Genomic DNA, 11,667 nt, shown 5'->3' with positions numbered 1-11,667 from the left:
GAATTGCTCTGAACTGATGGATCACACAAGAGGGAGTCCCTAAGCTTGCAGACTGTTTCACTGCCAGCATGTTTGATAACCCAAGAAAAATTACGTAACCAAACCACAAAACAGGGATAACAGGATTTCTAGTGGGATCTCAGACTCTGCCTGGTGGAGGGAGTCCCTTGCTCCCTGCACAGTCCCAGAGCACCCAAGGCAGCTGCTGCTCCAGTGAGCAGTGATGTGTCTGACACAGGTGTCAGCCAGAGAGCAAAGACTGCGCAACCCAAAGCTGGCAGCACAGCAAGGCTGGGATCTACAGCTGCAGGCATCTGCATCCAGCCCTGGGGGGGGCACACAGCTCATGAGTAGTTCACAGGGTTTGCATTTCACCTCACACTTCGAAATTCAGGCAGAAACATTGATCTGGAAGCTGAGCTCCAAAGCTATGTGTGCACAGTGAAGAGCAAACAAGATGGAAATGGCTGCATACGCTCAGTTGAACCACAGGCCTTTGTTTTATTTACCATTTTAAGTTCATATGTGACATGCAGCTTGCTCTTATTTAAATAGGACACTGGCACTGAGTCTTGCTGAGTTACATGAACAGTTTCCCCCCAGCCCACTCACACCCACACTGGTTTTCACCAATGGATCTCAGAACACTTCATTCTAGAGGAGGTGGAAGGACGACCTGGGTCCATCAGGTACTGCCAAAGCTGTCACTTGCCTAAATCATGTCAGAACTGTATCCTGGAGGTACCACTGCCAGCTCCAATAAAGACATCAGCCCCCTGAATGGGATACTCAGGGCACTACCAGCAGCAATATCTGGATCAGCTCAAAGGAATGTCCTCCTTGCTACTTCTTTTGGGATATTCTTTGTTCAAAAAAGAAACCTACCCACACACAAATTCATTATAATCACACACATGTTCTTTTTCTGGTTCTTAAAAAAAAACACATCTGCAACGAGGCCACCCACAAACTCAAATAAGAGTCATTTGTCTAGCAGGGTTTCCTGGTGGAATACACAATGTGAAAGACACAGCCTCTGTGCTAAAAATAAGTGTGTATATTCACCATGCTTCTAGTTTTGACTTTAAGCTTTAACTACAAGGTCCTCCCTGAATGGAATTATTGTGTCTGATTTATCAGGCAACATATTGCTATTTACTTTTGTAATTACAAACACCTTTTTCCAAGACTCAAATAATTGTTTCCACAAAAATAACCTCACGTGAAAGGAGTAATAAGCACAAAATGATGTTTCATAGGACCATTAACAATTTTTTATTAGCAGTTCCATCAGATTTAAGTGGCATCTTTACTCTGTACATGTGCATATGTATAATCTGTGACAGATTTGTCAGCTTTTGATGGATGTTTTCACTCTCACTGCTATTATTACTCTTATATAGTAATAGTGGCAACAGGGACCTAGTTTATTAAACCTTATGTTGCATCTGCCACAATGCCCTGGGGCTGGAGTGCAGTCATCTATTCCAAGCACTATTCCTTGCAATTACAGTTGATTGTTAACTGTATATGTTCAGGACCACTTACATTTGAGTGCTGAAGTCCTGAGGTTTCCTTCTGATGGGCCATGCTCGAGCTCCCAGACAGTTAATGGGATTATCCAGATCATTAGAACTGAAACACAGAGTGAAAATACATTAGTATAGCTAATAGTGGATTAAAATATCAGTGATAGCAGACAACAGCATGGCTTTGAAATCTTTTGGTCGTGTGTTTTAGAGGCAGCAGGTTAAAAAATGGGAGAGGTACTGAGGACATGGTGTGCCAGCACCCTCCCAGCATGGCTGTGGCAGAGCCAGGGCAGCAGCCCCTCGGAGCACTCAGGCTGCACACCCTGCACCATCCCTCCCACAGCCAGCATCCTCCTCCATCCTACAGACTGCCAAGTACCACAGAAAAGCCTCCTGAGAGACAGCCTGAGGTTTTCAGTAACACACCACAACCACGCTTGTGGAAATGCTCACGCTGATGGGCTCAGACTGGAAAGGAGGGAAAGGATCCTGCCAGTCCTTCACCTCAGGTGACAAAGCTCCCAGAGCATGCCTGCAAAGAAGGAGTGCAGTGATTCCTTGGCTGCTGCATCACTGTTTGAGCATAAATACCATGAAGCCAACCTCTTCCAGGAGAAAACTACCTGAGGCATCCTTGGGACTCAAGGAGCACAAAATGAGTCTGCCAAATACAGCTCAAGGCACAGTGTGAAAGCTGCACAGTGAGAGGTCCTACAAGAAATAAGGTGAGTTACAAGCACCCACTGCTCCACAGAACAGGTAACTTCAAACATCAGAGCAAATGAACAACCAGGAAAGGAACACAGTCCATCCAAGTGCCTGAATGGAAGGCAGGAGCTGCTTTACAGCAGCAAACAAGCTGCTCACACATCACCAGATCCAGCAGCTCAGCCTGGAAGGGTGAGGATGAGAGAGAGCTTTGTGTGAGCACTCTTTCTCTGGAGGACTGGGAGCAAGTCCCATTCATCTGCAGTGAAGTTCCTGTGAGCTGAACGTCAAGAACAGCAAAGAGTGAAACTAAATGTCAATATTTGCTTTCATCTCATCACAAAGCCCTTCAGCACCAGCCAGGTAAGCCCAGACCTCAGGTACAGCAAAGAAACAGGATCAGGAGAGATGTGAAAACATCTCTATCACATTGTTTTGTCAAGTTCTGCTTAAGGGTTGATTGATGCACTTTTAACATCAAACAACATTAATCTTGGAAGCTTTGAGATCAAGCCATCATTCATCAGTTAAATTTCAAATCAACAACTGAGAGCTTAATTAATACAGAAGCTGTCGAGATCTCTTTGTGTAATTACTGTTCTGCAACAATTAGGAAGTTTACATTATTTGCTCAAAGACAGACAATTGCTAAGCCTGGTACTAGTAATAAATCAAGTTCTCTTTTTAAGAAATTGTTAAACTTGAATATAGACACTTGCGTGGATGTACTTACGGACATTTTTCTGAACCTACTTGCCTTAAACACAAGTTTTTGTACATTGAACACAGTTTGAGTTATTTCATATTCAGAAAAATAAAAAGTGTAGTTTGTAGCAGTATCAGAAGGATGACAGTGGCCTCCTAAAATAGAATAATTAAATAATTGAAGTCATACCAGCAATCAAGCAAAGATGGTCTAAAAAATATCAAGAGACTGAATGCATAAATCATAGTTACAACCCATATAATCTTTGACCTACACACAAGCTACAAGGTTCAAAGGTGGCATTGCATTATGTATTTATTGCCTGCCTAAGCCATTATTCACCAGCGTTCATTTTAAGGGGTAGGTATGATGGGAGCCCTGGACAGGGAAGAATACATCATAAAACCTTCCCTATAAAGGATGGCACAGCTAATTTATCTTGTGTTTCCTCCTCCTCAATTCATGGCATGGCAGCTCCATACAGAATGAAGATTCCCAATGCAAGAACAGGACAAAGTGCAGCCCTTCCCAGGGCAGCTTTTCCCTCCTGCCCAGCCCTGTTTGGCACTGGGAAATGGGAAAAGGCACAGAACTGTTCTGGTGCCATGAGCTGATGGTGCAGGGATCCACACGGGCCTGGAACAGCCAAGTGACCCCTTGGACACCAGCACCAGCTTGTCCAGTGCTTCCATTGGCACCTGCTTGGGCTGTCAGAGCCAACACACCCCAAACCACAGCCAGGATTTGGGCCACCAGCTCTGCACTGCCTTGTGCCCTTCTCCTCTGTGTGTTCTGACAGCTCCCAGGGGCTCCAGCAAGGTGGGAATTTCTCATATATTGGTAGGGAATCCATGAGCAGTGTAGTGATTTTTACAGCCCTGTGACAGTTTCCCCAAAAAAACATGGATCCTAACCACTCCTTTGCCAATATTCAGGTCTTTCCAGTAATCCAAGGAAACTATGTACCAGATATCTTTATGCAAAATGGTCACAAAGAAACTAAAAAATATTGCAGCTTATGTGAGAATATGCATTCAGCTTGTTCTGTATGCAGCTCCAACAGAGGAAGCAATTTCTGTAAAACTCAGTTTTGCTGCCTGGTTTCTGGCACCGTTATCTCAACAAGCCCTTGGGCTGTTATTTGTAGTATTTACATTTTTTACCAACTTATCACGAGAAAATCCAATTGTTCCTAATGACAGTCACACTGTGTCTCTCCCATTCTCATATCCAGGAAAGTGTTTATTATCCATTTGTAGTAATTAAGGCACTGATGTTCTATGGATCCATAAAGCCAACATCATTAAGCAAACAAAGGCACTTTTTTCACCCCCAACTTATTGCTGCAAAAATATTTAAAAATAAAAGCTCACTTATAACACAGTGTAGTTTGAAGAACAAACCACTATTGGCTAATCTCAAGCATTCTTAGAATTGGAAAAAAAATAAAACAGGTCTGTAAAATAATTATTTTTCCAGCATTTGCTAAAGAGTAAAGAAGGAATTAAAATATTTAGCTAGCCAAAAAGAGTCATTGTCAAACACCACCTGTCTTTCCATATTTGACCTTTTCTTGTAAAATGGTTAAGCAAACTCCTTAGCAGGTGAGAGCAAGGCAGAAAAGCTGGATGGGAATTACGTGCCTGCATTAAACAAGCTTTATTAAATCCACCACACCAGGGAGACCAACTGAAAGCCAGCATAGCTGTGTCTAAGCTATCTAGCCAGGACCTTAAACCCCCACAAGCAGGACACACATCACTGCCACAGCACATCTCTCAGCCCTTCAGAGGGCTATCAGCATTCATCCTCATAGAGGCCAGGTGAAATCCCAGAGTTTGTGAAGTCCACAAGAACACTCACATTAAACTCTGGATTTATCCTACATCTCCATTCTCTGTAGTAGCACTGCACACCACCCCAGCACTTCATACAAGCACAGATTTCATTTCAGTACTTTTTACTCCAGTGGAGAACCCCAGCCCACCAGCAACCTCCAGAAGAAACAGCTCTTCATTTCTGGAAGTGCTATCTTGCTCTACATCACATCTTGTTCCATTTCCTCTCTTGGCAGTGCTGCAGTTATCCACTGCTGCACATGTTAAATTAGGACTGGAACAGTTCACAAGTATTTTCTTCCCCCAGCCACGCAGTGAAACAAATTCTGTTCCTCTGCAAACCCCTCCTGTAAGCACACATACACTTCCAAACACAACAGCCACAGTCATTTTTTTCCTTGCAGAGCTGGAGAAAGTGGGAGATCACATCTTCCCATGGCATAAAGTTTAAATGAAGTGTTCGAAAAAAGGTGCCTCTTTGGAGCTGTACAGAGTTTCTGTAAAGGTGATCAAATTGTAACAAGTATGGGTTTTGGTGTAAGATGTAAAACTTGGACTGCATTTTCTCAAGTCTGCAAATCTTTTTGGCAGATTTGAGCTTTAGCTCAAACAGATCTGGCCTGATTTATATTTTGTTTGAAATTATGCCCAAAACTATGATTAAGTAAGGTTTCCACCAAGCCCCTCAATCCAGCTCGATGGAGTGGTCTCATTTTTCCTGGAAGATGAGAATTCTCTCTCTAAAAGGAGGCAGATGTGCAGAAAGCTTCTCCACAGTGTGTCAAGACAACCAAAAAAAGAGGTTCCAAAGACAATGACCGATAACACAGCACTCAGCAAAACAGCTTCACGTTTCTCATGATTAATATCCCAGCTGAACAGCAGCTCACGCATCATCCACCAGATTTGAGCAAAGTACAGTGGGACAAAGAGGGCTGGTACTGGGGAAAGCAGTTCTACAGCAACATTCCTGGCTTATTTTCCCCTTTGAGGGAGCAACACACAGAAAACCAGATGCTTTTTTTTGGAAAAAGTCAGTGTAGCAGTGCAGCACTGACTGAGCCAGAGGGGAACTGCTGGGCAGGGCTTTACCCTACTACAGAGGTGGGCCTCAGAAACATCCCCCAAGTCCCCAGTTAGTGCCACAGTTAATCCACAGCTTCCACCTGAGGAGTGCAAACAAACAGCCTGGGACCTGCCAGGCTGAGAGAGGGTGTAGGAACCAAAATCTCCAGGGCAGATTTTACCCTGGCAGCTTTTTAATACCTTTTGTTATCCCCACCTGCTGCCTAATGAATGCAGGGACCACAGGGCACCCTGACACAAATAAAAATGGCATTCTGCCTTCATGTTAGATTTTAGCATGCAAATTACAGGTAATCCCATTTTAAAACCTTCCATATATCCCGAAACACTTAAAGACCAACCAATAAACTTCAGGGGTGATCAAATACAAAACTTAGCTTTTAGGATCCACTCTAATGATCACAAAAAAAACTTTTTTAGGATAACTGGGCCTGTATGTTTAGGACTTCCTATTTTTTCATTGCGCTGCTTCATAATATGCTGCTAAGAGTCATAGTTCACATTGAATTTTTTAAAAATCAAATTTGTTTAGCACTATAATGTCATAATGCATGTTACACAGCAGAAGCTGAATTGCTAATTACCAATTTATGTGAAATTTTACTTCTATGAAAAAGGTCATTTGCATATATATTAAATACAGTTTGCATTTAAAACTGCAGGGAAAGTTATGTATTAATGTTCTGTAACAAAGTTGAATTTTATAATATCAATACATTGGGAGGGAAAGAACCAAAACTGAGTTTCTGCAATACCTAAAGTAACAGGTTATTCAATCCTTACTGAAAATACAATTACAAAACTATTACTGTATTTCAAATTTACATTTTAAAGCACTGTGGTGCATTAAGAATCCCAAGAGTAGAGTCACTTCTACAAAAAGTTTGTATTCCTCTCACCCAATATAAAGGCTAAATGTGAAGCAGGGGTTAACACACTGGGAACTCAGCTTCCAACTAAGTAATTTTCTGGATAGGAAGGTGACTCAGGACTACAAGCACCTCTAACTGCATCTCAGCTTCAGGACTAAGAGGAGTCACAATTCCAGACAAGAATTTCTGCAGTGCTTCAGATCACAAAATTTAGTCCCTCAAAACTTCATCCTCTCCACGGGTGAGCCAAGCTTTCAGTACCAAACTGAGCTCATGTCAGAATCAATGTTATCAAAGATGTGGAGATACACCCAGGATAGAAATGAGTATTTATTCTTAACTGCTGTGTGCTTCCTAAAGAACAGTCACAGGTTCATGTGGAGAAGAGTCAAAGTAGTTCTAATACCCCACTGGAGGTACAACTTCTCCAGCCTCCAGCAATGCATTCAGGGAAAGATCAGTGTTATTTCTACCTGCTCCATTCCCCAGTGGGGACATTCCCCTTTGGAAGGGCCTCAGAAGTTCTTATTCACATTCAGAGTCCTTTGCCTCACAGCCATTATCCTTTTTCCACCCTGGGCTGGGGCACTGACCTGCTGCTCACAGGAAGGGAAACAGGAGCTCCACACATCACATCCCTGCTCCCTTTGCAAACAGGCAGGCGAGTTCTATTTATCTTCTTAAATGAATCTTCACTTCAGTATATTCATCCTGATCAAGTCACATCCTTATAAAAAGGAAAAGGAGCACTCTTCTCCTTAAACCAGAGTTCAAAATCACACCTGCTTTGCCTCAGATGCTCAGTGTGGCACTGCCAGTAACAGCACATAGGAGCATAACCACTCCAATTATTTGCTATAAAGGTGCCACACTATAGTTCCCAGGAGGATTGGAACTGCTGAATGCTACAGTCTCCACAAGGGAGGAAATGCTACTGTGGTGCTTATGTGAAAATTCACTGAAGTTCCTGCCCTCAAGGGAATAGTTTCCTCCTGTGATAATGCTAAACATAAAACACATTGGATTTTAGGACTGGAGAAAACAAAATTGGTGTGAATAAATTATTATTTATATGAAAATGCACAGTCAGGACAACGACTACATATGTAAGGCCATAAAATTTAAGTATCTCACTTTGTTGTTTTAGCATACTGGGGAAAGCCATTGTCCATCTGTGGCCACACATTTATCCTCATTGTCTACCAGGCTCACTGCCTGAGCAGTGCATTCCATTATTTAATGGAAAATGAGGTAAAACTACTTTAAGAGTAAGCTGTGAGTTGTTGGATGAGCAGTGAGAAGACCCACTCAGGTCATGGGGTAGAGTTTGTTTCCCCCTTGCATTTGAACACTACATTTCCCAGTCATCAGTCATACTATCACCAAGGATTTAAAACAAAGGGAACAAGAAACATCAGAAAATGGCTTCAGCTTAGTTTTCAGAGTCATTGCTCCTCTTCCTCCTCACAGTCTCTGCTTCAGATGAAAATTCTTCAGAGGTAGAGGTCATGCCAGAGATGATACAGATGTACAAGACAATGCTTTAATAAACATGCTACTGACACAGGCTGTTGCATCAACATGACACAAAAGCCTACTGTTACTTTTAATAAAGGTTTCTTGTTATTTTCTAGAAATACAGTGTCCATCTAAAAGCCAGAAATGGGGAAAAAAAACCTAGTATGGCATAACACACAGTCTTCCACTGTACACTATAAACCTTCCTTCAAACTGAGTCACTGCTAGGAAAATACACTTGCCACAGAAGCTTCTGGAAGGATTGAGATCACCCTGACAGTTGCATGGATAGAGGTAAAACACTTCTGACAAGTTTCTTTGCTGGACCTTGATTCAGCAAAGCACCTCAGCAGATGCTCCTGAGCTTTGCTGAAGCAGAGCCCAGAAGTGACACCCCTTTGACAGCTTCCCAGAGCCAGCCCTGTGTGGGGACCCTCACAGCCTGGTGGAGGGGACATCTGGCTGGGGGTGGCCCTGTGGTGCTGTGGGACACTGCCCCTGCACAGGCAGCAGCTGCACTTGGCTCCAGCCCTGCCTTTCAAACACTCATTCAGAGCCAGCACAGTGTTACTGCTGAACAGGGGTGATGGAGCTACTGCTTAAAAACCACCAACCAACTGCCTTAGAGTCAGCCAGCTTTCACTTCTCCCTCGATGGCATTTCAGTGACACCAGCCCTGACTTGCTGCCCCACTGCATGCTGACAGAACTCGTTACTTTGACAAGCTTAAAGAGAAACTTCAGCGAGCTGTGTAGTGACTGCGAGTTCCCTGTATCCTCCACCGTGTTCTCTACTGCAAGGACGTGCTCAAAGAGTTCATCTGGGGGAACAAGCTCACAAGAATTTGTGGTGTGCCACAGTTCTCAGATGAATCAGCCCCAGTATCTGAATTTTTCATTTAAAAAATCCCCTACTGAGACAAACACTGCCTGTGAATTCTGGGCTGCTCAAGCATGCAGAAAAATTCAAACTCCCCCATCTCTCACTTTAGTCTAGATAGATTCAGTGTTTGTAGGTCACAGAAATTCTCAGTTTGCTTCCTAAAGAGAAAAAACAGGGCTGTTGGAAAACCTGCTTTACACTCCTCAAAGCAAGACTTAAACTTCTGTCTATTGATCAAGTATTTAACTATCAAATGACACATCTTACAGTCTAGAGGGATGATATATAAAGAGACAGAGAAACTGTAAGAGGAAATAACACAGTGACCTATTGCTTAACACTGGCAAGCCAACAGCCTTTAATAGTTGCTTAAAGCCCTGGCTCAGTGGGCTCCTGCCACAGCCCTTATTGAGTGGCTGAAGTCCTGGGCACAGGCTGGAGCCTCATTCCCAATCACTGTTCTTTAATACCTGTCCAGATACAGCCCTCTCTTCATGCTATCATTTTAATTCAATACTAAAAACTAATAGTTCACTGAATGCAAGATTTACGATTAGACATAAAAATAAAATGACAATAAAGTCATACACATAAATTAAGCAAGAAGTCCTCTAATCTGGTCTGTACCACTGCTGTATTTTCTCTCCTGTCTCTGTCTCATTCCTCACCTTCTTTGAAGAACAATAAGTTACCATTATTGGTAAATATTTATATTCAGTTCTGCAGTGTCAAGATACTGACAGTTGAGATAAGTCTTCCAAAAAATGTTCCCATCTTCCCAAGACAAGACAAATATTTATCATATATGTCTTTTTGAAGGTTTATGCCTTTTTGGGAATGAGTTTTAGGATTATCTTTATTCTTGTCTCAGCAACTTTTAGCTAAGGAAACTAGAACAAATTAGGACTCTGTGGCCACATACACACCAGCTAAAATCAATAGCTTTAATTTTCACATTTAAACCTGCAATTTTCATCTGACAGCCTCAGCAGGTTTTAATGCACACAACAATTTACTTTTACTGTTTTAATTGTTTTTAGTCAATCACTTTTATTGCTTCTCTGCATCTGACTAAACAAATTAATACAGCTATGTTCATAAACGATTACTTTGCGAAAGGGCTTGATAGATACATTTGCCAGGTTCACCTTCAATTACTGCCAACATTAGTAATATTTATACCAAAATATACATTTATCCAGGTTTTATAATTAAGTTAGCAACAGGAGCAGCAAGAAGACCAAAAAAATCTATTTCCTGAGCACCACAGAATCAAATTTCATCTTTCTACATCTTTCCCCAGGCCAAATGAAAACCACCAAGGCCTGCCCACATAGTTGGTTGAAAAAGCCCTTTCAGGATCACAAAGAATCTTGTCCTGCCATGGACGTGATCTTCTGGCTGAGGAAAACAAAGAACGTGCAATGCATGGTCAGGATGGCACTGGTAGATGGCCTGGATCAAATTCCTTGTTCTGTCCCTTGACAGGGGGCAGTGAGACCCCAGCAAAGGCTCTGTGCTCCCTCCTTGTCCCCACCCAACTCTGCTGCTTGGTGAGCCAGGCACAGCAATATTCTCTTGAACACACAACCCAGCAGAGGTGTGCACAGCCCAGCCTGACTGTGGCTTTACTAACTCACTAATCAAAACCAAGATATATTGCCCCAATATCAAGGAACTCTACTTTTGTGGATGCTGTAAGAGTTGTTTTTCACTGACTGTGAGCTACAAGGACCTTCATCCAGGAGGCTCAAAACCCTGGACTCCAGATCTTTATGAATTCCGGTTTTATTATTTTATTTAATGTGAAAAAACCACCATAAAACCAGAAGTTAAAGTCCAAGGGCCCACCATATTCAGCCTAATTCAATGTTTGGATCTCCAGACATACCTAGACACATTCCCCTAGCAGGTAATTAGTGCTACAGCTAACAAGCCAGTTCTTCTACACCATTTTATCACCACTCAGGGCATCCTGTGGATTTTGGGAGAGCCTGGCCACCCCTCTCAATGTTCCTGAAGCACCTTGCCCTGTGAGTGAGTAAATACCCCATCAAAGCTCCCCTTCCACCTTCACAGAGCTTGTTCTCTTTCCCAAGCAGCCACCAGAGAACCAAACCAGCTGCTGCTTTTGTGCAAAAGCTGAAAACGATCCCACATTGGTCAAAACTGCTGACATCAAACTAGTTTTTCAACTGATATTCCTACATAACATCACTCGTATTTGATTTAAGCCTCCACTGAACACGCGCCCTCAGAAGCCGCCTGGGTCTTAAGCTGTAGGAAACTGATAAACTGCAGAGTGTGGTAGAAGGGCTTTTCACTGTTCTTTTAGAAACCTGCACAATATCTCATTTGAAAGAGCCCTGATCTCTGGCTGAGGCTGCCAGGTGCTTCATGAATACAAACTGAATATATGAATTGTATTGCTCCTTAAGCTACCAAGCCTACACTCCACTGTAACAAGAAAAGTCATGAAAAGCTTGTATGACAAAATAATATATATAACCTGCAAAGAACAAACC

The sequence above is a fragment of the Corvus brachyrhynchos genome, unplaced genomic scaffold (genome assembly GCF_000691975.1).
Source record: "Corvus brachyrhynchos isolate BGI_N302 unplaced genomic scaffold, ASM69197v1 scaffold91, whole genome shotgun sequence".
Lineage (NCBI taxonomy): Eukaryota > Metazoa > Chordata > Aves > Passeriformes > Corvidae > Corvus > Corvus brachyrhynchos.
This window is presented reverse-complemented; position numbering follows the sequence as displayed.